We start from the raw sequence: 24,366 nt of genomic DNA on the forward strand, positions 1-24,366 counted from the left end.
CACCAAGCCTATATATATTAACCAACGCATGCTAAACTCTGCACGCCAAGGAGACATTATTTAGCACTGCAAAAATTTTAAGGCCTAAGAAAATTTGCAACACATTTGCAAACTCATATCTGACAGAGTTCAATAGCTCTTCATTTTCATGAAGTGCACAGAGCGCGTTCCTCTGTATTTGAAAGATAACACTTATCATTCAGAAAGTCCAGGCACTTTGTTTTTAAAGCTGGTGTATAACATCACCATTCACATTCTCACATAGTTTTAGCCACTAACTACAAAAATACTAACTTTTATTATATTTATGTGCTGTTTTGCAGGGACTCTGGTGCTATTTTTACCACTTAAAATATTCACACCACCTTCCAGAAAACTACAAGTACAGAAATAACCTGTCTCTTGTCCAAACATCCACTTTATCCCTAGGGCTACTTCTCCATACATGCCTGGTTTAGCTGAATTTTTGGGTTTTATTTCGGGAAGTTTAAATGTTGTTTTAAATTTAGCTTAAAGAAGCCAAAAGATGACTTGCATTTGGGGCAGAAAGTTCAAGGACAAAACAAATAAATTATCATAGAAGAAGAATGTTCCTTAAGGCTTTCTACAACTGGAACTATGTATAAACATTTGATTTACAGTATTCTTTTATTTACTACACTTAGAGCGGAGATAGACACTGTACTAGGCAATATTCCTACCTCATTTACCACTGAAGACTGTACACACTGCTCAGAGGAAATACACTAAATACGCACTCCAAACATCTCAGTGGCAGCCTGCATGATTCTGTTATTTTTATGAAGACAGCACAGTGTTCATGACATTGCTGAATGCATGCAACACAACTATGCAAACTACACATGAAGCATAGCACACTTCTATACATTCCTTAAAAGAGGGTATTTATTCTGAAATTCACTACTGTTTAGCTCTTAAAAAGAAAAAAACAAAAGTCTATGAAAGGTATGCAGCATAACATGTTTTAAGTCTCAGAGTTTCAGTTACATGCTGACAAGGGGCTGCTCAACTGGATTAAGTTGTCAGTCTTACTCAACTGCCACGTATGTTGTTCAGAATGCCACGACTTGAAAAAGTTCATACAAGTTCATTAAAGCTGCCACCTAAGATATTTTTTGAAGTTCTGTATAGACTCAAAATGTCTTTTCTATTCAATTCTTCGTTAAAATCCCCAGATATCCAGGTGAATCCAAATCCCCCTTGTAAATGAATATAAACATCTACACAATTTTTTCCTTATAAATGAATACAAAATTCTGACCTTTATCATAAGAGACATATTGCAAGAATACCACTTCCTGCAGGAAGATCAAGCAGAAAAGTCTCCCTATAATTTCACTTACAGTATTTTACCCGCAATACAAAAAGAAAACACAGAGAAGCTGGTTTACGCATTTTCAGAACAATAATAAAGATACGACAAAGACAATTTGTGATTACAATAGATCATGAGTCATTACAAGCTCAAGCCATCATTTACTCATAATAGCATTATTTTCTATAGAATTCCTTTTTTTGCCCTTGAAATCTTGCCACAAAGCTGCTTTGCAGTTCCTTTTATTTGGGAGCAAGAGATCAATTCAGACGCTTCTGCGAGACTGAGAATGCTTCCAACTATCCACCTGCCAAACTGGAGTTTGCAGATGGGGCAACCAGATATTTCACTTTGTACCTATCTTAAACACCCTCTGAAAGGCTCAGGCTAGGTATCAAAGTGCTGTTAACCACGCTGTGGAGGTTTTATTATGTGTGTGGACTCAGGGTGGAGTAGACATGTTAAGTTCAAGTACCTAGTACACCACTTACCACTAAGTGCACAAGGTGTGACATTTTACACAACAATGTTGCATATGTGAGTTAACAATGAATTTAAAAAACAATTAGCTGTTGAAGTTCTATTTTTTTTGTAAAATTAGAAAACAATAGCCTTTAAAGTAATACGACACATAAAACACAAGCAGTAAAAAACACCCTCCAGACACATGATCATATTTCAAGATTAAACCTGATAAACTAATAAAAGCTTTTACAAAACAGATGTATCAAAAAGCTTTTGACTGATTTTTCCTTCAGGGTGGCTTTTGACTCTTAAGAAAAGAACATCAAGAAGTTTTCTACAGAAGACAGCTGGAGATACATACATGTATATTTATATACGTATATGGATGGTTGGAGGTTAACTCCAGGACTTCCATGCTTCACTACATTCTATGAAAACAGTATTCTATAAAAAAATGAAGGCAAGATAGAAGGTTAATGTTTTTGCCTTGGTGTGTCATTTCACATATACTCCTCCCTCCCTTAAGAAGATGGTTCTTACCATCTTCTTAAACAGTACAATGTACAACTGTGGGTTCTATACAACCTAAGCAAGTTTTACAGATTATCTGCCAGCGTAAAACATGTCAGAAGTCTTACAATTGTTATACCTGAACTCATGTTTAAACAAAACCAAAACAGGCAACAATAAGCCTTATTCAATAAATTTTAACAGAATAAGAATAATAAAAACTTTAATTCTTATTCTGGAACCTCTAAACAAAAATATTTAGAAAAATAGAAGACTTGCTCTTAAAACTGTTATATGCATTACAGCAAGATCTCTCATGTATTTTCACACGTATTGCACTTCGGTTACACTCAAAGGATGACTGATTTTGCACTGAAGTGCCTGCTGAAGTCATTCAAGCTTCCCCTGCCACAGTTCTGGATGTTTGTATCACTAGCTGGCAAGATAATGTCTGAGCTCTGTGCCTCTCACTAAGAGAAATCCACATTAGCAGAACTTTGCATCGGAAGGGACTGCAAACAGATCATGAAACATGCAGAATTGGGAAACCCAGTGAATGATCACAGCACAACAGCATTTCTCAGAGCATTGTCTCCTTGGATTAGACCTTTCAGAACACAAATAAATGTGTTTCTATGCAGGGTGCATAAAAAGCCATGTACATGGGAATTCCACTGAAGCAGGTGAACCTGCCGACGGAGGAACATCCAAAGAATAAGAAATACTGAAAAAACAAAACGTGGTAAATTAAAGAAAGATCCATGTGAGAAAAAACTACTTGCAAGTGACTTGAATTCACATGTGCAGAGAATTCCTAGAATCAGCAATAATAATCGTAAAAGACAATTATAAATCAGACAAGATACTGGGAAGTACAATTTTGGAAGACTGTCTAGAGGGCCTATAGCCTACCACAAACAACACATCATTTTACACATCTCTTCCCGAGCAAGTGCGCATTGCAAACCTGAAACTTTGCAACACGAAACGTTTCTAGAACTACCCCACTGAGCCAGCCCAGCCCTACCTGCTGTGGGAGAGGAGGCAGAAGTTTCTTTTATATTTAACGCGTAAGGCGGCAAGAGGGTGCTGGAGGGCGGGGGGAAGCGCGGTGCCGCCGGTCCCACCGGATCCCGCACGGCGCGGGCCGGGAACACCGCGGCTCTCCAGGGAGGCCCGCGCCCCGCTCCCGGAGGGCTTTGCCCGCAGCGCCCCCGCGCGGCCCGAGGCCGGACCCCGCTCCGCCTGGCCCGAGCTGCCGGCCCGGCGCGGCCCACGGCCCTCACGGCGAGCTGGTTTTAACTTGTCAGGGCCGCACAGACCGCCCTGGCACACGAAAGAGGAGAACTGCGCCCTATTTCACGGGCCCCCGCAGAAGGCAACAAGTTCAGGGGAGCTTGCTTAGCACGGTGGGGACGTGTGTTCCGAAATACAGCCATGTTAAGGAAACTCCCTGTTCGCCCATGCCGGAGCCACTCCGCCAGCCGCCCTGGCACCACCAGAGCCGGGATTAAGGCCCCTTTGCAGCTGCACACCCCACACTCACGGTCAGACGAGGTTTCCTTGTAGGCTCTATTCCAGGGCTGCCATAGCAGAGTTTCAGACGTCCAGATCCTTAAAATAATTTAAGGTGATGCAGTAATTAAATCACAAAATAACAGCTGGAGCTGGTGCCTTAGAGGAGGGACCACAAGCCAAGGAACCCCTGGGCGTTTATACCCTCACAGTGCAGATGCAGGGATGCCAGGGGTCTTCCAGCTGAGTCCTCAGCCGCCTGTCTCTGAGTGTCCGGTGCCCTGGCTGGCACCACAGCTCCCTGCGCCCTTCGTTGTGCAAAGGGTGGCCAACTCACGTTCTCTTGCCTCAGGCTCCTGGCTCCGTAGAGCTCAGCCTGGAGCTGTACACTGAGCCACATATGAGGAATATATTCCTCAACAGCCATGCTGGCAATACGACCATAGGTACAACCACACTGGCAAAGGACACAGCTGGAGGCATTCTTGTGCCAGCAAAGTGGAAGTTCACACTGCAAACCACGGTGGTTTAAAGGCCTTTTCCAACTTAAATGTTTCTATGATCTCCCCTTTAGGTAAACACTGCTATGGGGTGGGCATATCTATTGGCACACAGACCCTGTGCTTTCTCCCAACTTTTTAGCCACAGGACAACATTAACCGGACGGAACAACATGTTTGGGATACAGAGGAGATGGGGTCAACTGAGGACATGATTAAAAATAGTTTCTTGCAAAATCAGTCTCATGGAAGGATGAGATGGTAAGGTTGTTACATCCGATGCCATCACATCAAAAGCCGTTTTAATTCTAGTTATAAAGTCTTTTATATATTTCTTATCCAATCAACTACTTCCACAAAGCTCACTAGAATCTTCATAAACCAATGATTAATTGTTTTACATTATTCTGATGCAATGGGTCTCTTTTTACCCAATCATATAACTCTACAGAAACTTATTGCTGCATCTTCTACTTTTTACCAACTCTGTAACAAGTTCCACTACTTTAAAATTTTCTATCATCTTGCTTAGCATATTTATTTGCTTACATGAGGCATATTTCTACTTGCTTAAAACATATTTCTGCTTAAACTACAAATCTTTATTCTTACTTTGTGTCTGTTTCAATTTTCTGCTTAAAACTTCAAGCCTTCTCCAAGGTCTTAGGTCAAACATTGTATCCACCTCTATCTCTGAGCTTGTATGCTTGAGGCCTTGGGAGCTCTCTGTGCCTGCATTTCCCACAATGAAACACCAAAAAAACCAAAACCAAAAACAAAAACCCAAAACAAACCAATATCCCCCCCCAAAAAAAAACCCCAAAACTACCAACATTCCCCTGCAAAAAAAATAACACCCCATCAAAACAAGAACCTACAAAGCAAAACTATCCTTTCTGCTGAGACACTGGTACTGGAGGCATCACCAAAGGAGTTTGTTTCAACAGGAAAGACCCAGCAGCATAAGAAAGGGTGCAAGTTTTGCCTTTTGAAAGAGTAAGCAGGCCAAGTGATGCAAAGGAGTCTCTATCTGTTTGCAGCACTTCAAGAAACATTAATATTCCTTGAGATTAAGGGTGTTAACTATGCATCCCATACTGAACATAGCATAAAAAACATTAAACACAGCATTAGTGTGCACCAAATAAACATGGCAGTTTTCATCAACTTCCTAATTTCAACCTGACATCACTGTTTCATGTGGAAGCAAATCTGCTAAGAAAATGGACTAACTACAAGAATACCCAAATATTTAGGAGAAAAACCCAAATACAAGAAGTTTCTTCTTGATGCTTAGAAGAGAAGACAAATTTGTAAGAGTATTTGTAATAGCTTGTCATGTCGCAATGAAAAAATCTGCTCTTAAAAAAAGATACAAGATAGAAAACTGAAAGCAGAATAAAACAGTAGAGGTTTAAATCCAGCCTACAGGTATAAATTAACACACCTGCACTAAACTCACGAGAGGTAGTGGGCACTGGACATCCATGTTATACCTGCTAGGCAAATAGTAGGACACTCATAATTTCACACAAAAGCCTACATGGGTAGGGAAGACAAACCCTGTTTCTTCCTCTGTATATGCTGCATTTTTTAAATGGCAAGCCTTTTCGCTTTAGAACTACAACTGTCACATAGCTTTGAACAAAGAACATAGCCTAGAAAAACACACACACAGGGAGAAAACAGTGTATCTGTCATATTGTGGAGTCATCTCATCTTTTGGCAGTTTGCACTAACCACTTGTAAGGACCTGTACCATATTTAAAGGAATCAACTTGCCATGTCTATTCCAAACTGTAAAAATATATTTAAGAGGCCATCCTTCATATAACTTACACTTAACTTTACAGTTAATTCCTAAGCAACTTGGCATTAATGGTTTCCTTGGTTCCATTCAACTACTCTAATTTCACAGAAAAAAAACCAACCAAGGATAAATCAATGTACAATTTTGCAATATACTCTCTCTATATCAGTGTAAATTTATTGTAGCTATTATTTTGCATACAGAATACTTTAAAATTAAGCCATTTAACCTTTCTACAGTTTTGGTTTACTGCTTTTTTAAATGTAAAGATGTAAACAGTTTCAGTTATCTCCACACTTTTCTTAGACACACCTAGCAATTTCCTGAGAAATGAAAGAAACAAACAACAGTCAGTTTCTGGTAAAGTTTCACTTTTCTTTCAATCACTTAGGGTGTATTTATTTGCTTTAAATGGGGCTGGAGATCCTTTTGGAGCAAGTTGTTGGGCTTTTTCTTTGGAAGCTTTCAAATTTCTGGGAATGATTTGAAGGGGAGGTTTCAGAGTTTGGCCTTGATTATCTAGCATTAGAATGAAAGAAAAAATACAAATATCTGTCAAAATATATCCATCAGCAGTTGGACATAAAATCGTTATGTTCACTGACTGAATACTGTATTACTCTAACAGAAAAGCCCCCAGATTTTTACCGTTTACATAAAAAGTTTTAACTGTTCTTATCTTGAGGTCACATGCAAGAATACAATGCTTTCCTGAACTCATTAGGAGTTCCTGAGAAGATCAAGGCATTGTCTACCCCACAATCCACAGTCAGGCTTCCTGTTGCTCACCTCTTGCTTGTTCCAAGTACTGATATATTGCACAAGATCTTCCAAACTATGCAGCAAAACCTGAATCGTACCCATTTCCACACAAGTAGAAACAGCAAGAGAAGACATGGTTACACAATCCCATAACAATAGAAGTGGCAGATCTTTTTTCTTATAAAATAATCGAAGGGAATGATGGCAATCTTAATGTTGTCCTCTATATAAAGGACATTAAAATAAGCAACATTTTAAAATCGAAGGTTCGTTGCCAGAACAGCAATGGTAATATTGCTGTGAAATTGGATCACTAAGGAATTGAGACCTGAAAACTTTTACCAAAAGCTTTTTAAGTGCTTTACAGAAAAAAAAGAGTTGCCAATTGTTCATGCACAGAACAGCCAGAAGAGACAGTAAGTGATAACCAGAGACCAAGCACACATGTATTTCCAGAATTACTCAAGAACAGTGAGTCAACATGTATTTCTTAAACAAATATTTGGGGTATTTAGCTCATGATTTTTACAGCCATTGTCACAGTCTAGCACTACATAAAAGTACACATCTGTAGAAGAATTTCCTCGTGTTTGAATGGCCAACTTTTAAAATCATGTCAAAAGCATAAGAGTCAAATGGCATGGGAATCTATATTCCACTGTTCAAAATAACCATCATTTCAATCCCAAAACTGCATACAGCACACTTATCTTGCTCCCCGTACCAAGCCTAACCTAACTGTAGTTTGTTGCTTAAAATTTCATACAAGGCACACATGTTTAAAATGCTACTGACCTGGGGGAACTATTATTATCCTTTTTTTCACTGTGACTTTTCTCCATAGCTTCTATTACTTTAAAAAAAAAAAAAATCAAACAAACATGCTGAGTGAGTTCATAGGATAAGCTCCCATTTGCAATAGCAATGAAAAAGCCCTCAATGCCTACACTAAATACAGGCTCTGTCTTGGTTTATACTCATCCCATCTATTTCAATTCTCCTATTCCAAAATTAACTGGGTTCTTGAAACATGCCACAGAAAATTTAATCTACACAGCAAAATGGAAAGTAGAAACTCATATTCAACCTACTTGAAAGAAAACCCAACCTACCTGGGTGGCTGCATTCACCAGTCCATTCATGTGGATTGACATGCTCAAGTCTACTAATTTCAGCTCTGTTATACAGACCATAATACTAAAACTCTGAAACTCTATATACATTGTATGAATATAACATATGTATCAGTACGTGTATTTAATAGGTTTCCTGTTGTCTCAGCAAATGGGCTGGACTGTGAATGGAAACATCTGGGTTCCTGTCTTAAGGAGAAGGAAGAAAAAACAGTAGCAACAACCAAAATACCAGATACTGCAGAGAATGCTCCTAGTAGAATTCCATATGGGCCTATGGGCACCACAGTATTGTAGCTTTAAATACATAAACATTTACAAAATATCATTCATGTTTAACATAAAACAAGAAAAGAGGCAGAGAATGTACACTTGTACAATAAAGGAAAGAGAACGGATATAGTTTAGCTTTGGTGAGGTTTTAGTTTCAGGGCTTTGAGCACAGGAGAGGAAATTCTAACTTTCAATGTTAGATGAAATCTAATTTCCTGTTTGGAAAGATACAACATACTTGGATGAAAAAGGAGTCCAACTAAGGTACTAAATTAAAGTTCAAAAATGTTTCTAGGAAGAAGGGGAGGAAAAAACCCTAAGTTTGAAACCAAACAATTTTTGATTATTAGCAAATAACTAAACACAGTCGCTAAATGCACTGCTAGAATAACTAATTCTCAGTATATCAAAGTCGCTAAGTAAACAAACACACAAAGATGAAGGAACCAACCAAAAAAATTGTTGAGCCACCCAAGAGAAAACATCAATTTCTACCCTATATGGAACATTTATGCACTTATGTACAACCATGCAGGTTTGTTTGCTAAATATAGTCATATTATCACAGTAAAGCTTAAAAAATTGAAGAGCAGTAAACAAGATCAACATAAAACATAAAATTAAAAGCCCAGAAGCAATACACAGTACACCGACTTTGCAACTTCAGAAGGACAGTGAACAGACTTTGCTTAAAAGACAGCAATCAAGGCAAAGTTACTGTTCCTACACACCAGCTCTGATGCTCAGGCATTCTGACAGTCACCTGGGGACAACAGCTCAAAGGCACTTCCATGTATCAGTAGTTTTACCCAGGTACCACACCTTAAGGTGGATCTATGGAACAGACTAATATTATGAGGGGTAAGTTGTACAGTACAGACTAAGACTAAAGAGTGGTGGCATACTTTTTACTCACACATATCATCAGATTAAAAGGATTATTCTAATTTCTAATGGCAGAAGAAACATATACAAGATTAGCATGTATTGTAAAAGATTTATGGAAGTATCCTTATTATGCAAGGGAATTGCTGTATTACCTATCTGAAGGAGAGGTTAAGCCTGCTCCTGTTAGAAGCAGGAAGGAAAAAAATCACCTGCCTTTGAAGAGGAAAGAGAGGAAACTGAAAATTTCAGGACCTGGCTGAACATGATCACCAAGGAAGGGAAGAATTACTTTATTTAAAGAAGTGATGTTCCAGTCATCGGATGAGAACAGGAAGAATAAAGAACACCTGAGTGCTTTCTTCACTTGTGACTTTTAATAATAAAATATTATTTCATATTTAAATAATATTAATAAAACACTAGTAATAGTGAAACACAGGAGGATTCTTTTCCAAAAATTTTCACAAACTGGAATTACTTCCTCTTGAAGAAAATGTTAAAGAGGTGTGACAACTGTCTTTTTGTCCATGCTAGGATTACCTTTCATCACACACAGAAGAGCCAATGAAATGTGACTAAAATTAAGAATAGGAGCTAAGTACACCTGAAAGGGAGAAGGCTCCTTTCCTTACACAACCCCATTACTCCTTCTTTAACTCTGCTGTCTGTTTTAGACTGAATCCTTATATTCTTTACAGAGTGGCTCAAACCGAAGAACAGTTCTGCATCAGAAGTGAGGCTTGCTGCACTTCATTCTGAACCATTACTGAGGAGGAACTAACCATAGTAGAAACAAGAACTTAATAACCAGTGGTGCACTGTACATGGAAATTGCCCTGGGCCAAGTGAGGCAAGATGTATAAAGCCCTGATGAGCAGGGGCACAAGGGAGGGCAACTCAGAGTTTCCACAGGAAAGCTCTGCAGCTACCTAGGAGGTACCAGAAGTAGCTACATCACTTGTGCTTTACCCAAACCTCTGAAAAAAATTATCATGTTTCTTATGTTTGACAAATTTGTTTTGTTTAAAGACATACAATGTTTTCATTAGCTGCTAACCAAGGAATAAGCATTTTCCAGTTCCTTAAAGATTTCTGGTTTCCATTCCATTATATATCATAGATTCAAACTGTAATGTGGAGTCTTTACTGTAACTTGTACAGTTACGCTACACCTTAAGGTAGAAGTTACCGTTACTTTTAAATTAAGCACCTCTCCAAGTGAATTGCTTTCAAGCAAACAGTTGCTGGCTGCAAATGGAGAACAGCAGCATCTCTACAACCAATTTATAACAGCTGCCTGACCAAAAAAAAAAGCATTAAAAATGAGGGTTGAAGATATATATGGATACAAATAGCTGTATTTTTGTGTGTATATATACATATTTTAAAAGGGCTGTAATAGTGCAATTTTAAGCAAAAGAAAAATTACTTAGCACACAGAGTTCTCCTCCACAATATTTCTGCTATTGCATAATGAGACTGCTAAAAGAAATTCACCACAGGTCAGGCCCCTTTGAAGGCCAAATGTATTTCATTTTAGGTGTTAAAAAAACACCTAAAGGTAGCACCTTATATATTATGCTCAATACACGAGGAGATGACATTTTTAAAAATGTGGTCAAAAGAAAAAAAAAATCAATCACACTAAAATTTATTTTTCATTATCAAGATACATAGCTGTTCTATATGCCAGAAAACAAGTTAAAAAAAAAAAAAGCTTTACAAAATGTTGAAAACAAAAATTTATGAATGCTGAATGCTGCCTAAAAAGGAAACCCAAACAAACAAAAAAAAGGCATAAAGTCCACAGAATCCTAAGGAAATTAAGTCCTAAGTAAGGTTGAATAGTTTTTTCCCCCTCTAGTCTGACAGACACTTTCCCATTTCACAGATTAGCAGCTCCTCTGTGTCCCTATTAGATTTCCATCTTCTGGGGTTTGTTTGGTCCATGTGCCTCAGATGTTCCATGTTATTTGAACAACACGAGGCATCGAGTGTGAGGCATTCTGCAAGTAATTTGTCACTACAATTAGGTATGGTCTACAAAGCTCTTCAGCAAAAACGTACCTCTCTAGTCAGGCATCAGAGTGAGAACAAACATCCAAATGAAGCAGGAGGCAAGGGGGAAAGCCCACAAAAAGCCTTATTAAAAGTCAGTGAGGTCCACTGAGCTATATCTTAATGGAAACTTTGTGATGAAAAAAGAACTTAAATTTCCTGTTTATTTTTCCAATTATACACTTTAGAATTTACATTGACCGAAATAATAAAACTGCTGAGCAGAGTATGAAGTGAGTAATAAGTACTCCTTTAATCCTAAATGATTATTTAAGGAAAGAAATAAGAAAAGGAAGAATGAGAAAAAAAATTTTTTAATAAAATACATTAAAAAAAACACTGCACTTTTCTCCTCATGATGATCCTCTATTAGTTATGCTGTAAAAGAAATTAACCAAACTTAGGTGCTACACTTGCAAAAATGCTTGTCAAGTATTAACAGGCACACTGATTGTTTTGAATACTGTTCAGGAATTGCTTTTACAGAAATAGGTTTCTCAGCATAACTGGTGGTCCAGACAATTTTGCAGAGAAGTCATGTGAGCTTTTCAAGACCTGACTGGACAAAGCCCTGAACAACAAGGTTGATCAGGAAACTGACTTCAGGTAAAATTAGCAACACCGAAGACTGGCAACTGGCACATTTTTCCATCTATATTATTTTTCCCTATTCCACAAATTTTAAAGGAAAGCACTTGCATAAAACTCTCTCGCTTGCATAAAACTCTCTTCTCCAACAGGAAAGTAGACCCTGAAAGACCACTTCTCCTTAAAGTGAAAAACAAAAAGAACCCCAAACACCCCAAACATTTATTGCCTGTACAAAACACAGTAGGCTTTTAATACAGGAGACAATAGATAAAAAAGCTGTGGACCCAGTACTAAGAGTATCGGTTTTAAACCTGATTTGTTAAAACCTAATTGCTTTTTAAACATCTCACAGCAAGTAGAAGAAGCACAATAATTACTGAGAAGTATTCCAAAAACTAGATCAGTACTGCACAGCCTTGTTCCAAATAAAGAAAAACTACACAATTCAAATTGAACATTTGAAGTTTGTAATTGGAGCGCATTTTCCATATAAACATATAGAAATTTAGAAACATACATAAGCAGTAAAAACTTTTAAAGTTAAATAAAACTAAACTTGTCCCAAGCAGTATAAGTGTGGACAGAAGAAAAACTTACAGAAAAAATTTACTAATGTTCTCTAAACCCTCTGCCTCCATTGTTCTGCTTCATTTAAAAGACTGATTTGGAGTTTCTACTCTAATGTTCAAAGATGAGCTTGCCTCCCTTGAGCAATAGCAAGATATGGTGTTTAAGGTAAACTTCTGCAGCAACAAATTTATTATACTTTGAGAGAAAGAACGCATCAGTACAAAAATAATTATGGTGTAAAATTCTAACAAAGGACAGTTAAGCAGGTCAGCATGTTAGATCACTGGAAAAGAGTAGCAGAAGCAAACATGAGTACATGATATACTGGAGATGTTCCAAAGGCAGATCTTATCATGCATCCAATTTCTATTTTTTTGCATACTTCTCTTCCACAGAATATATAGAACAATAAAAAATAAAGGAAAGTGAGAGCAATAAGTAAATATTATATAACATATAGTATTCTAATTATTAATGACAGTTAGGAATAAACTATAAAATATTCTATTACATTCTACAAAATACTATAGACTATATAAATAAATTTTTCTTAAATACAAAAGTCCACATAGTAAATAGCACATCAACAGCAGCACTTCAATATTTTCGTCCTGTCACACCAATGTACCCTCTGCTCTCAAAGGCCAAAAGAAAGCATGGTCTATCAGTTTTACCATTTGAGTACAGAAAAGCAGTGTGTTATATTATTTTTGAAGGACAGTTTAGATGTCCATCTCATTTCAGCTCAGAAGTGCTTCAGTGACAATAGTTGCCCTGTACTTGGCATCAATGCCTACCTATTCCCTACTGGTAAAATCCTGACATGCAAAGCAGCAAAGAAAAGAGCATCTGTACAGGGCACTGACTTCGGAATGAGAACTGACTAAGGAACTAGATAGAGGTCCTTTCCAACCCAAAGCGCGCCGCGACTCCATGACTGCCCTTGCCAACGAACTGCAGTACCCGGCTTCACCCACAAGGGGGCAGCGCGCAGGCGCCCGCCCGCACATCCCAAAGGCGGGAGGGCTCTGTTCCCACCAACTCCCATCTGCACGGAGCACTGACGCTCGCGAAGGAAACTTGAGAGAACTGTTGAACGTAAAGAAATTACACGAAAGAAATACTAATTCAAGACAATTCGAGAATTGCTAAATGCACAGAAACCACATCTGGCTTCAGAAGTCCCCAGGACGCAGATGACAGGGAGGCCATTTGCCCGGCTCCTGACCTCTTCCTTAGACATTCACTTTTGGCCATGATCAGTTACTACACTGCATTAAAACAAATGTTCTTGTTGGACTTAACACAGTACAGACAGACTTGTAGTCAGACAACTGATACCTGAAGTAGCAGCTCAAGATGTGTTAACAGTACTACACAGGCAAGCAAAACAGAAAGAGACAGATAAAAATCTATTACATTACTGTGAGAAAGACCTTACCACTTAGAAGCCATTGTTAACCACTGACGAGAGCTATCACGCTTAGGTTGGATCCATCAAGACATTTTCCCCACAAGTCCAACGTTGTGCTTCGAGATGTAAGAGTAGACAAAGATGTAAACAGCTTTGAGTCGGCTGGTATGTAGCAAAAATTTGGAGAAAGATCTCCAAACAGTACAGACAAATGAAATACAGAACTCTGAAAAAGAAATGAGAAAAAAAAAAATCAAACCTTAGACATTTAACAGAGATGTCAACAATTTCCCAATGCTTTAGAATTCTAAATTTATCATTGAAATATTAAAAACTATGAAAATCTATTTGTTACATTTGTCTTCAAAATTGCTGTTCTGCTCAGAAGCTAATTATTCTTAATGATTTTATTCCCCATGAAAGAGAAAAATTAAAACTGACACCAAAATAACATCTGGTTTCCCACACTCAGCATATTCTGCATGCATCCATTCCTTATAAAAGGTTTTAACTGCACTTTAGTTACAATCATATTTTTATTAATCATATGTAACCACTCTAAAATGCAAGTAATTCTGAATCAATTTTTTCATATTAGTCCTTTTATTAATTTCTTTTCTGATTTTTGGGGGCTTTTTTCATCTGCTCAGTTAGCAGGAGGATGTGGTCAGAAAAAGAAACAAAACAATACTTCAGAGCTGGATCTTCCTAACAAAGCTTTGAGAACTTCTGCAGATTCCTTCACAATAGAAGCTTGTATGCAGCTGACATACTTGCCACAACTTGCCTAGGCAGCAGTTTCTTTTTGTTCTTCTATAGTGCCAAACTACAGTAAAAGAAAGCACTTTAGTATTTTTAAATTTACCCTGAAGGCAGATCAAGAACCTTCAACTGCTTTTAACAACTCAAGTCTCATCATGCAGCAGCAGTCCACCACTCCGGAACATCTAGTTTACATGGGGAAGGTTTTTTTTTCTTCTTTTTAAAATTCAAAGGTTGGAAAAATCCAGGAATTGTAAAATTCCATAGCTTGAAAATTTTCCAGCAAAAATTTGTAAAAAACCCTGTACATCCAACGTGATTTTCAGTGCTCTGATGCAGCACAAATGTAGTAGTTTCCTTTAAGTATGTGTGAACTATTCAATCATCATCAATTCTTTTATGTACAATTTGTTCCACTTCTTAATTAGTGTTACCAAAAATACAAAAGAGAGACCCATATAAGTGCAATCTAAAAGTAAAAAGCCACATCCTGAAGATTTTAAGATGTAAAAGAAAGCTTAAAAGTGGGACTGTGAGACAAACAAGAAAATTAGATAAACTTGCAAATAGGAGGCAACCTGATGCTTATACATAAATTGGGAATGCATTACATAATTCCTTGGACAAGGAAGTCAAGTATTTCAAAGACCTGACCAGTTACCAAGGGAAGCATTTAAAGACAGGAAAAATTCTGACTGTGAATTTTACCTGTTAAATTTTGCAACACTTTAATAAAAACATCAACTGTTTTCTATAGTCTGTGCATTTGGCAGTGCAGTGCATCAAATACACATCACTTTTACCTCTTCAGACAATTAGGAGAAGTTAACATTGTTTTCTGCAGAAATGTATCACCTTTCATCCTACCTACATCAATAAACTGTACAATTTCCTTTTTTTCCTCTTCTTTTTGCTCCTTTTTTTAATTAAAGGTAAGCAATAGTTACTTTCAGTTCATGCCAAACCTTACATTCACCCCAGTTTGAAAGAGAGTGGGTCAGCTGTCCTTTAACTCCTCCCCTAACACAATCAGTGGGAACAGCACTTTAACACAATCAAACCCATGCATTATTACCAAAATTAAGGGAATACCCAGACAGAAACCACCCTGGCATATGCTGACATTTTAGCTCATACAAGCAAAACATAGTTCACAGGTACACAATCCATTCTGATTAGAGGCTTCCCTGCTTGCTGCCTTCAGAGCAAACACATCTCTCTTCTTTACCACACCAATCTCCCCCTCCCACCACAACACCACCCAACAGCCCAGCTGCTTAAGGAAGAAAAATAAAGGTAAGCTGAAAACTGACTCGACTGTCCAAGCTTTAGGAAGGCACTGTCAGTTAGCTAGCGGACTGTTTGGAAAGAGGCCAGAGGCTGGGAAGCCCTCAAAAACCCATGCAATGTACTCAAGTTTTTTTTGTGCACACTGAGCAATAATGAATTTTAGACTGTAGCTGCTGCCCAAAACTTCAAGAATAACTACAGCTGGATTTGAATACAACCTGAGGTATTCTACAGAATCAATCTGATCAGATTAACTCAGACTACAAGAAAAATAAAGTATCAGTAAAGGTAGCAAACAGGTCAAAAGTCTTCATCAGATGCCAGTGAAGCTTACATTAGCTCCAACATATTGCTGGTTCATTTGGCTTCATTTCCTAATGGCAGCTGACAAGTTAAAATATAACTATACTTTATCAGATTTGAAGTCAAAGGTATCTCACAGGTGTAGTTTCAGTGTTTGGGGTTCACCCCTACAGAAGATTTATGAAAAGTTAAGAAGCAGAACATGAAAAAGAGAAACAACAAAGCTGAAAATACAAGAGGTTTGCTATCATAAGGTTCAAAAAATAGTAGATGCTACCTTTAAGTTTTCGTATCTAAAAGAATTCAGAACTCCTAACAACCTGAATTGGAAAACACAAATAAAAATTTTGCAAACTTCAAATCTGATCAAGTAACAGCACATGTAACTTCTAATTACATAAACTTTTTTTTTTTGAAGGAGAGGCGTTCACAGAGCATTATTTTCAAGCTGTTGTATTATACTCACAGAGTAGCTGCTATAATGTTGGCTACTATGCAAGACAGAACTCAGTTTTAACTTTTGACCAGCAATTAACATGCTCCAATTCAGCACATGTTGCTAAGCATAGGAGAGGAGTTACAGCAGATCACTTCCAAAAACTTCAGGGATGGGGATTAATACTAATGTTGCTGGAAATCCAAGTATCACCAACTTCATTTAAGAAGATACCCACAACACACTAAATTAGAGCCTTCTTCACAATTACTGGCCCAAAAGATTTAATAATATGATGCTTCAAAAGAAAGAAAGAAATATTAATAGTTTTAACCACCTGCTAGAAATGGTGTTTCCACACTACAAACCCCAACCAGGCTTCAATACACTGTTTGCTTTTACACATGTAGAATAAAGGCAGAAAGGAACTATATCAGTTTTTATGACATCATTTGAAAAATTACACCAAGAAACTTGAAGTTTAGGGGCAAACATTTACACAATGGCACTATGGTCACCCAAACCTATGGCTGACCCATAAATTCAGCATTTTCTAGAGCTAAGTAACCTATTGTCACAAGCACTCCTGAGATAACACACCACCCCTGGTGAGCTCTGGTCCTCTTGTCAACTCACACCACCCCTCATAGAGCAGGTATGAAAACAAGAAAACAACATTGTTAACTATAAATGTTAACTATAGTTAACATTGTTAACTATAAACTAGATTTATTATACAACATATTGACTTTATACAAGACTTCCCTGTTACAGACCAATTACGCATTTTTTCCACTACAGCATGGGAAAATGACACCAGAAGACTGAAAGATTTTCAGTGGCTGAGCAGTGCCCTTGTTCTCCCAACCTTTTCCTCAGCAACAGCATGCACTACTAGACTATACTGAGCTTATGGCTTGCTGTCCTCCCAAGGAAGTGATACTGGTGACTGACATCAGAAATAGCAAAAAGAAGAGCTTGAGAACACCTGATTATTACGAAAGCCACTTTTAAGCTACTTACTTCATAAAATTGGATGACACAAGAATAAAAAGGGGAATGAAGTTTCCCAGGCTCCTTATATTCAAATCTACTCCATTTCCTTACTGATGCTCAGCACACTGTGTATCAACAGAAGATTTTTAGTAACAACTTTGTTCTTTTGCTTCCTGTAAAAAGTTTTAAGTATATTAATAGTGTATAACAGTAATCAACACCACAAACTAAAAATGGTACACGATGAACTGAGTGTTACTAAATGCTGTCAAGAACACAGTAGTCATGCAATACTCTCCCAATTTCACCAGCCATCTTCTTACTGAAAAACAGCTTTTTTCCACTCCACAATCCACACAACAAGCGAGGCTGGGTGGCTGCTGATCAATTAACTGATGATCAATTAATCAGATGAGTGAGGAACCACAAAAGTCATAAACAGGAGAGACAATGAGTCACTAATGCAAAAACCAAGCCTTCGGGGGCTTGGGCAGGGAGAAGTTCATTAAATACAAATATTGCAACCGGAAGATGCATAGATCATTGGGACAAAATTAATGTAGGTTCAGCTTTTACATAACTGATATGGGAATGAGATAACACTCATAAGGCATATCAAGATCACCTAAAAGGATTCATGGGACAAGAAGAAAAAACTGCCTCAGTCATAACAAATCTTTGGAATATAGCCAACCACGTGCACCTGAGAACTACATGTGTTTTACTGGTTCAACACTTTTTTCTTCCAAGAATTACAAATAGCTCTCCGTTTGCAAACTGATAAAGTTCAATTGAAAATGCTCCCGTTTGTAGTGAAGAAGGATTTGCAAGATAAATTTGAGGGCTTGGTACTAAATGTGTAATAATTTGACCATGATAACCCAACTTAAAATGGGTTATTTGAATTCTCTTTTCCTTAGTTAGCATGAAAAGGGACTAAGACAATCCCAAATCTTATCCACTGGACCAGGGCCATAAACCCTGCCTGTTCTTTGACGCTTACCATAACTTTTTCTTGTTTGGAGTTTCATTTCAAAGTATTAAAAGTATGCCAAAACTCAGACTGGGTATTTACCACAGCAGAATGGATATTTCCATCTAGGGATAAGACTTTCTCAGTTTCTCAGATTATTCTCTTTAGAAAAATTGCCTTTACTAGCGCCACAAGACAAGGAAGCCACTGCCTATAGAAACCAGTGATGCAGTTATACCTTTCCAAGGTGCTAATGCCCTCTGATTGCTCCTTTACCCCTGATATTTTCTGATTGTTGACTTAAAGGAGTGTTTCCTCAGCTGTAGTACAGGCCCAAAAATTTGGCCCCCCCAAAAAGTGACCTTAACTATCTTCTATTACACCATTAATTTGGACTAGCAATCTGAGAGAAAGTATTTCTCTGCTACTTTTCAAGAAACTACAGCAGAGAAATACTTTCTCTGCAAGTGTTCAATCTGCAAGCGATCTGCAGAGGACCAAGAAATTACAGTTCTCTCCTCTTCATGAGAGGTTGTAACCAACTCAGATGTTCAGAAAAGTTAAAGAAATGTTGCTTCCACCAGCTAAAATGAAGTCTGTATAGTATTTCCAAGAGAAGAAATGAGTAAGACCCAGCTTGCCTAATCTTATGTCCCCTAGAATTTATCATCACCTGTGCCTTATTTCATATGTGCTTGGAAGGGAAAACAGCAGAGCCTTACCAAGTGCAACAATCATCATCTTCTCCTCAGATGCACTGCTGCCCTCAACAGTAAAGCACAACAGTGTGCCTGAATTGTTTGCATTCATCTGAACACCACTGCTCACCACCATCTATATTAACAAAGTTTCAGCCACAGGAAAAGTGAGAACTTCCATGAGTGTGCAGTGAAGGCAAGAAGCTTTAAGCTCTGACCTCTGCACCACCACTAAAGCAACAACTGAGAAATGCAAAAAAATGGTAAATGGCTTTAGAACCTAAACGCCTTTTGTCCCTTTTTACAAAATAAATTGCAAGCACAGTTAAACTAAAAATAAGCCTGAAACTAAATAAAATAGATCCAAAGAAAAGGACCTTACATCACACCTTGAAACTGCTTTTGGCAATTTCCTATTTTCTCAAAACAAAGTCACCAATCCCTTTTTATTCAATCAGCTTTTGGAGATTACCATCTAGCAGGGTTCAAGCACTTGAAATTAAGGAATGATAAAAAAATCAACATCTGATGTAGCACATTTCTTCCCTTAACAGACTGTTAAGGCTCAAAATACATTCTCTTTTCAAAAAAGTGCCAAAAACTATAAAACACCGTTCAGTTCTGTTACTGTATCTATACAAAGAAAAATGTGGCAATTTTTGTTAGTTATGACATAACATTAGGAGGAACCAACTTTATGCACATTCAGTTTCAAGGTCTATATGTATTAAATGAAAAAAATAACACCTCCCCACTGCTCCACCCACATCAAAAAACACTCACCACTTTACTCCCTCGAACAAAGCAGGAAGCTGCTTTCCCCACTTCCTCCCCTCAAAGCATCTTCAATAGAGGTTAAACTAAGGTCCTATATATAAAACATCAGTAGTTCTTCCAATATGCTGACCAGACAACAATGAAGTAGAACATCAATAATGTTTAATATAGCAAGCATAACATCAGCTAGCAGATTTCTTAGCTACTCAAGCAGTTGCAGAAAAGCGTTTTAATTGATATATCCCAACCTAGTGCAATTCTCTCTGGCCTCTGGAAACAGAATACAAATACTGCATAAAAAGCAGTAGTGCTAACTGCTTTTGAACTGCAATGATCAGAATGGGGACTTTGGTGTACCTGCAGTCTATCTCAACCTATTCTTTTTTCTTAAATTGTAGAGTTCATAGAGTCTATATTTACACAGGGAGGTATGAACTTTCTTTTTCACTTTAAAAAAAAGCTCAAATGAGGCCAGTCGGCATTCTCCAGCTCAAAAATAACAAACACTAAAGTAGCTGAATTATTCTTCTTGTTTCTAGGCACAAAACATTATGAAAGCCCTAGTGATTTCTCTCTCTCTACTGCATTCTAGTCTTCCCCTAATAATCACACAGTAGTTTTTAAACAGCCACCTGCAAAATTCAGAATGTCTTGTGTCCCTAACGTGTCAGTTCTTCAACTTGGAACATTTGTATTACTGAGCTACAGTCACAAAGATTTTATGCCCTTAAACTACCTAAGTTATATGTAAGAGTTTTATATACTAGATATGGTTTGATGGGAACATGCAATAAAAGCTACCTTCAAATTATGGAGACTAGGACATACTTGAAAATAGAACCATTTAATCTTAATTTAAAAAGGCAAGACAAGAGAACAACAACTCACACTATGGCACAACATGGAATATACTATGCAATACCTTCTTTAGATACTCTCCCAGGAGATACAAGGTTGGGTTTCCAACTGGATCAAATCAGTTACACACAATTTATCTCAGCACCACAAAAATACAAGTACAATCTGTGCCTGATAGATTTTGAATTATGGACTATAATATCATAGCCTGATCATGACTTACAGGAAAAGAAGTGTTCATAAATGCTTTGAAACAAGGTTCATTTTTCCCCTAATACAGCAAAGGCCTAAAACTATACCAAAGTGTTCAAGAAATGTGTAGGTAAAAACTCTTTTCCTGCACCAAAAGCTTGTTCCGTTTCTTTTGTACTTCTGTTTACCCAGCTTGCTGTTCCCACACTTGCTGTCCACCACTCTCACCCCCCACCAGCTATTCACCTATCAATTCTGCAGGTAGGCGCCCGTAAATGCATATAAATATACACACAAACACCTGTATCAATTCCATCTGAAAAGACAGCTCTGATGCCCAATTTTATATATGCAACACCTACCACCAAAGTAATTTCAATTAGGGTGGCAGTGGTAGGCTCACAGCTGCAGAAACAGAGGGAATGGGGCACCATCTCCATGATTTCTGCGTCAAGAAACAGAGTACCAGGTTTGCCATATCCAAGTGAAGGTGTCAGGGAGATCTACACATACTGCTACTCCTGCAAAGAATAAGAGCACTCATTTGCAATCTTTCTCTTTATGGACTGATGTGGGGTATCCAGGAGGCCCCCGAGTCACACCAACAGCCATCATGGGACCAGTGACTACTCATCTCCCCATCCCAGAGAATAAACAGGCCAGTCAGCAGTCACAGTGCACAGGGCAGTAATTCATCAGCTTTTTGGATGACATTGGTTTTGGACAACATCTACAGAGGTAGAAATCTTAATTTTTTTGCTTTCAGCAATTTTTTTAACATAATCAGCATTACTGACAGATTAGATTAGTGCAATTAAAAATCATGAGAATTCTGTCAATATCAGTATGTCCAGCTGCCACGGGCACAACCTCAGCAGTTCTTTCTGATTTAGCACAAGAGCAGAAGTGGTGTTGATAAAGACTATTCTCATGAAAGACTGATAAAAATTACTAGGAACACTTCAGCTATCTCCCATACTAATGCCTTTGAAGAGAATCAGCCTTTGTCCATGTCTACTCTTAGTTCCAAGTCCTCTTTAGGACATGGCATTTACAAAAGAAGATTCTTCTTTATTTTGCAAAACTGGACAACGCCAACAGAGACAGAAAGTCACTCTCTGCAATATCAACTTCAAATGCAAATTCCTGATGTCTCAAGCCTTATGTTATAGACATTCCTTCACTTTTAGAAAAATTTAATCTCTTTTTACACTCTCCCACATTGAATTACTAGAGCCTTATCTTCAGGATCAAGTACAACAAAACTATCTCTATTTGTAGTTTTTATGCTCTCTCCAGCTCTTATTTTATAAACATATCCAACATTATATTCAGTTACTCTAAACAAACAAATTTAACTGCATAGGGCTGGTAAAACATACACAATTATTGTCCTTGAGACTACTACAAAAAGCCAGCAGTGAAATTTCAACAGCAGGAAGTCTGTGAAATGCTAAGCAAATGGGATTGCATATGGCAAGGCAGATCTTGCCATAACCTCACAAGGATCTTTTTAGCACACATCATTTTATTTTGTGCTCCTCTCCCTTGCTTACTGGCACACTGCTGGGCTATCTTTGAGCCCCTTGAATACTCTCTGCACAAGTATAACTAACACCATGCCCACTGCGACCCAAACTATAGTAGGCCCAAGGAGTGTTTGCAAAAGTGATACTCACTAAAGCTGCATTTAACCTACAGATTCTCTTCCCCCCTTAATGTAACATATTTGAGCAGTAATATTTTTTGTTATAAGCTGCAGTTCATGAAGACAGAGAGAAACTGTGAGAGGACTATGGAAAGAAAACAGGATCCCTAAGGTTTACCAGCAAGATACACTCACCAGAGTACTAAAAAACTTTTAAAAAGTCTCACTGGAATTTTCCCTGGAACACTTTATAGAATTCTTTATAGAATTCTGGCCAGTGCATGTTAAAAAGACTAATTAATATATGAAGAAGGCAATTACAGCATTTTAGTATGATAAGGTGAACAAGAAATGTCACCTGCACAAGAGAGAGTCTGGTTTATCTGGTCTAGCAAAATTATGCTATTGCTCTCTAGAAACACTCAAGGGGAAACAAACATTAAAAAGAAAAAAATTGCTACCTAAGATGAAAAATAATGCTGGCAACTGCCACTGACAAACTGCTTTAACATACAATTGCAAATATTCCCCAAGTATCAGTTATTTAGTTTTGAAGCAGCCTTCCAATAGTTAGCTGACAAAACACACAAAGCTTGTTTTATTATCATGACCATCTCATGTAACTTCACTTTAAAAAAATCTGAGTGGGGAGAAAAAGGTCCAAGCCAGGAGTCTTCTCCCATTTTCTGGAATACAGGGAATAAGAAGAAAATAGGTCACCACACTAATTCCAAAGGGGGGACCACCTGCACCACTCAAGTGGCATGTCAATAGTCCCAAGCCTACTGCTAGACACTCTTGTCTGTAGATATTTCAGGCTAGGCTAGCCCTAGCTCTTGAAAAGTAAAGTTCTCGCACACCTGTATGGACCAGCTGCCAAAGCAGCAGCTGGAATGATGGAAGAAAGGTCCTTCTGTAACGAGGTCTGTGCAAATTCCATGCAGCTCAGCTTTGACTATAGTCACTAACCACGAAAACCAATTCATGTTGCTTCTGGTGACAGGGGCAAGAATACCCACGTAAAGAACAAACCAATAAAACCCCAAAGCTTACAGCAATGGCGTCAGGACACCAGGTCCTTGCACCATATCAAATATATAGACATTTCAGAGAACCTCAAACTCAACTTTAGAAGTTTGGTTTGGTTTTGTTTTTAATATTTGCTCCTCTTCTATTTTTGCATGCAAACATAAATCACTAGGAAAAACTAGGGATAAATACAAAAATCCCTCTAAACTGAAGCCATGTGCAAAGCAAACACTGTTGTTCAACTAGCTCAAGGGAAATTTTTTTCCTTTTTGATATCTTCCAGTGATGGTATTGGACACTTGCTGTTTGAGACTGTATTCAGTCATTCTTCCTGGGAGGTGCTCATGTCAGAGGGAATTAGGATTATAATAGATTTGGGGGAGGGGAAGGAAGGAAAGGGAGGACAACAGAAATCTTAGAAGAGACAGAGGACAGAGCTATATGGCAGTACACAGATACCCAGACAATTAACTGTCGAGCACTGAGGATAAGCAAGCTAAATAGCAGAAAGAACTGCTCTTTTAGTTGAATATAGAAAGACAGAAGCAACCCTAGCTGAGTCAGTCTGGCTAGCATCTA

The 24,366-nt window shown here is 37.9% G+C and overlaps 1 protein-coding gene across 2 annotated transcripts in view; it reads right to left on the reverse strand.

Annotated features, from left to right (window-relative positions):
- The window catches only part of FRYL (FRY like transcription coactivator), a 162,994-nt gene that overhangs the window by 135,361 nt on the left and 3,267 nt on the right, over positions 1-24,366 (reverse strand). For both annotated transcript variants that reach the window (XM_084204382.1, XM_084204381.1), the window contains exon 2: positions 13,853-14,051. The gene's annotated coding sequence lies outside the window, so the exon portion shown is untranslated. The remainder of the gene's footprint in view (positions 1-13,852; positions 14,052-24,366) is intronic.

The sequence above is a fragment of the Fringilla coelebs genome, assembly GCF_963513975.1.
Source record: "Fringilla coelebs genome assembly, chromosome: 4".
In the NCBI taxonomy this organism is placed as follows: Eukaryota; Metazoa; Chordata; class Aves; order Passeriformes; family Fringillidae; genus Fringilla; species Fringilla coelebs.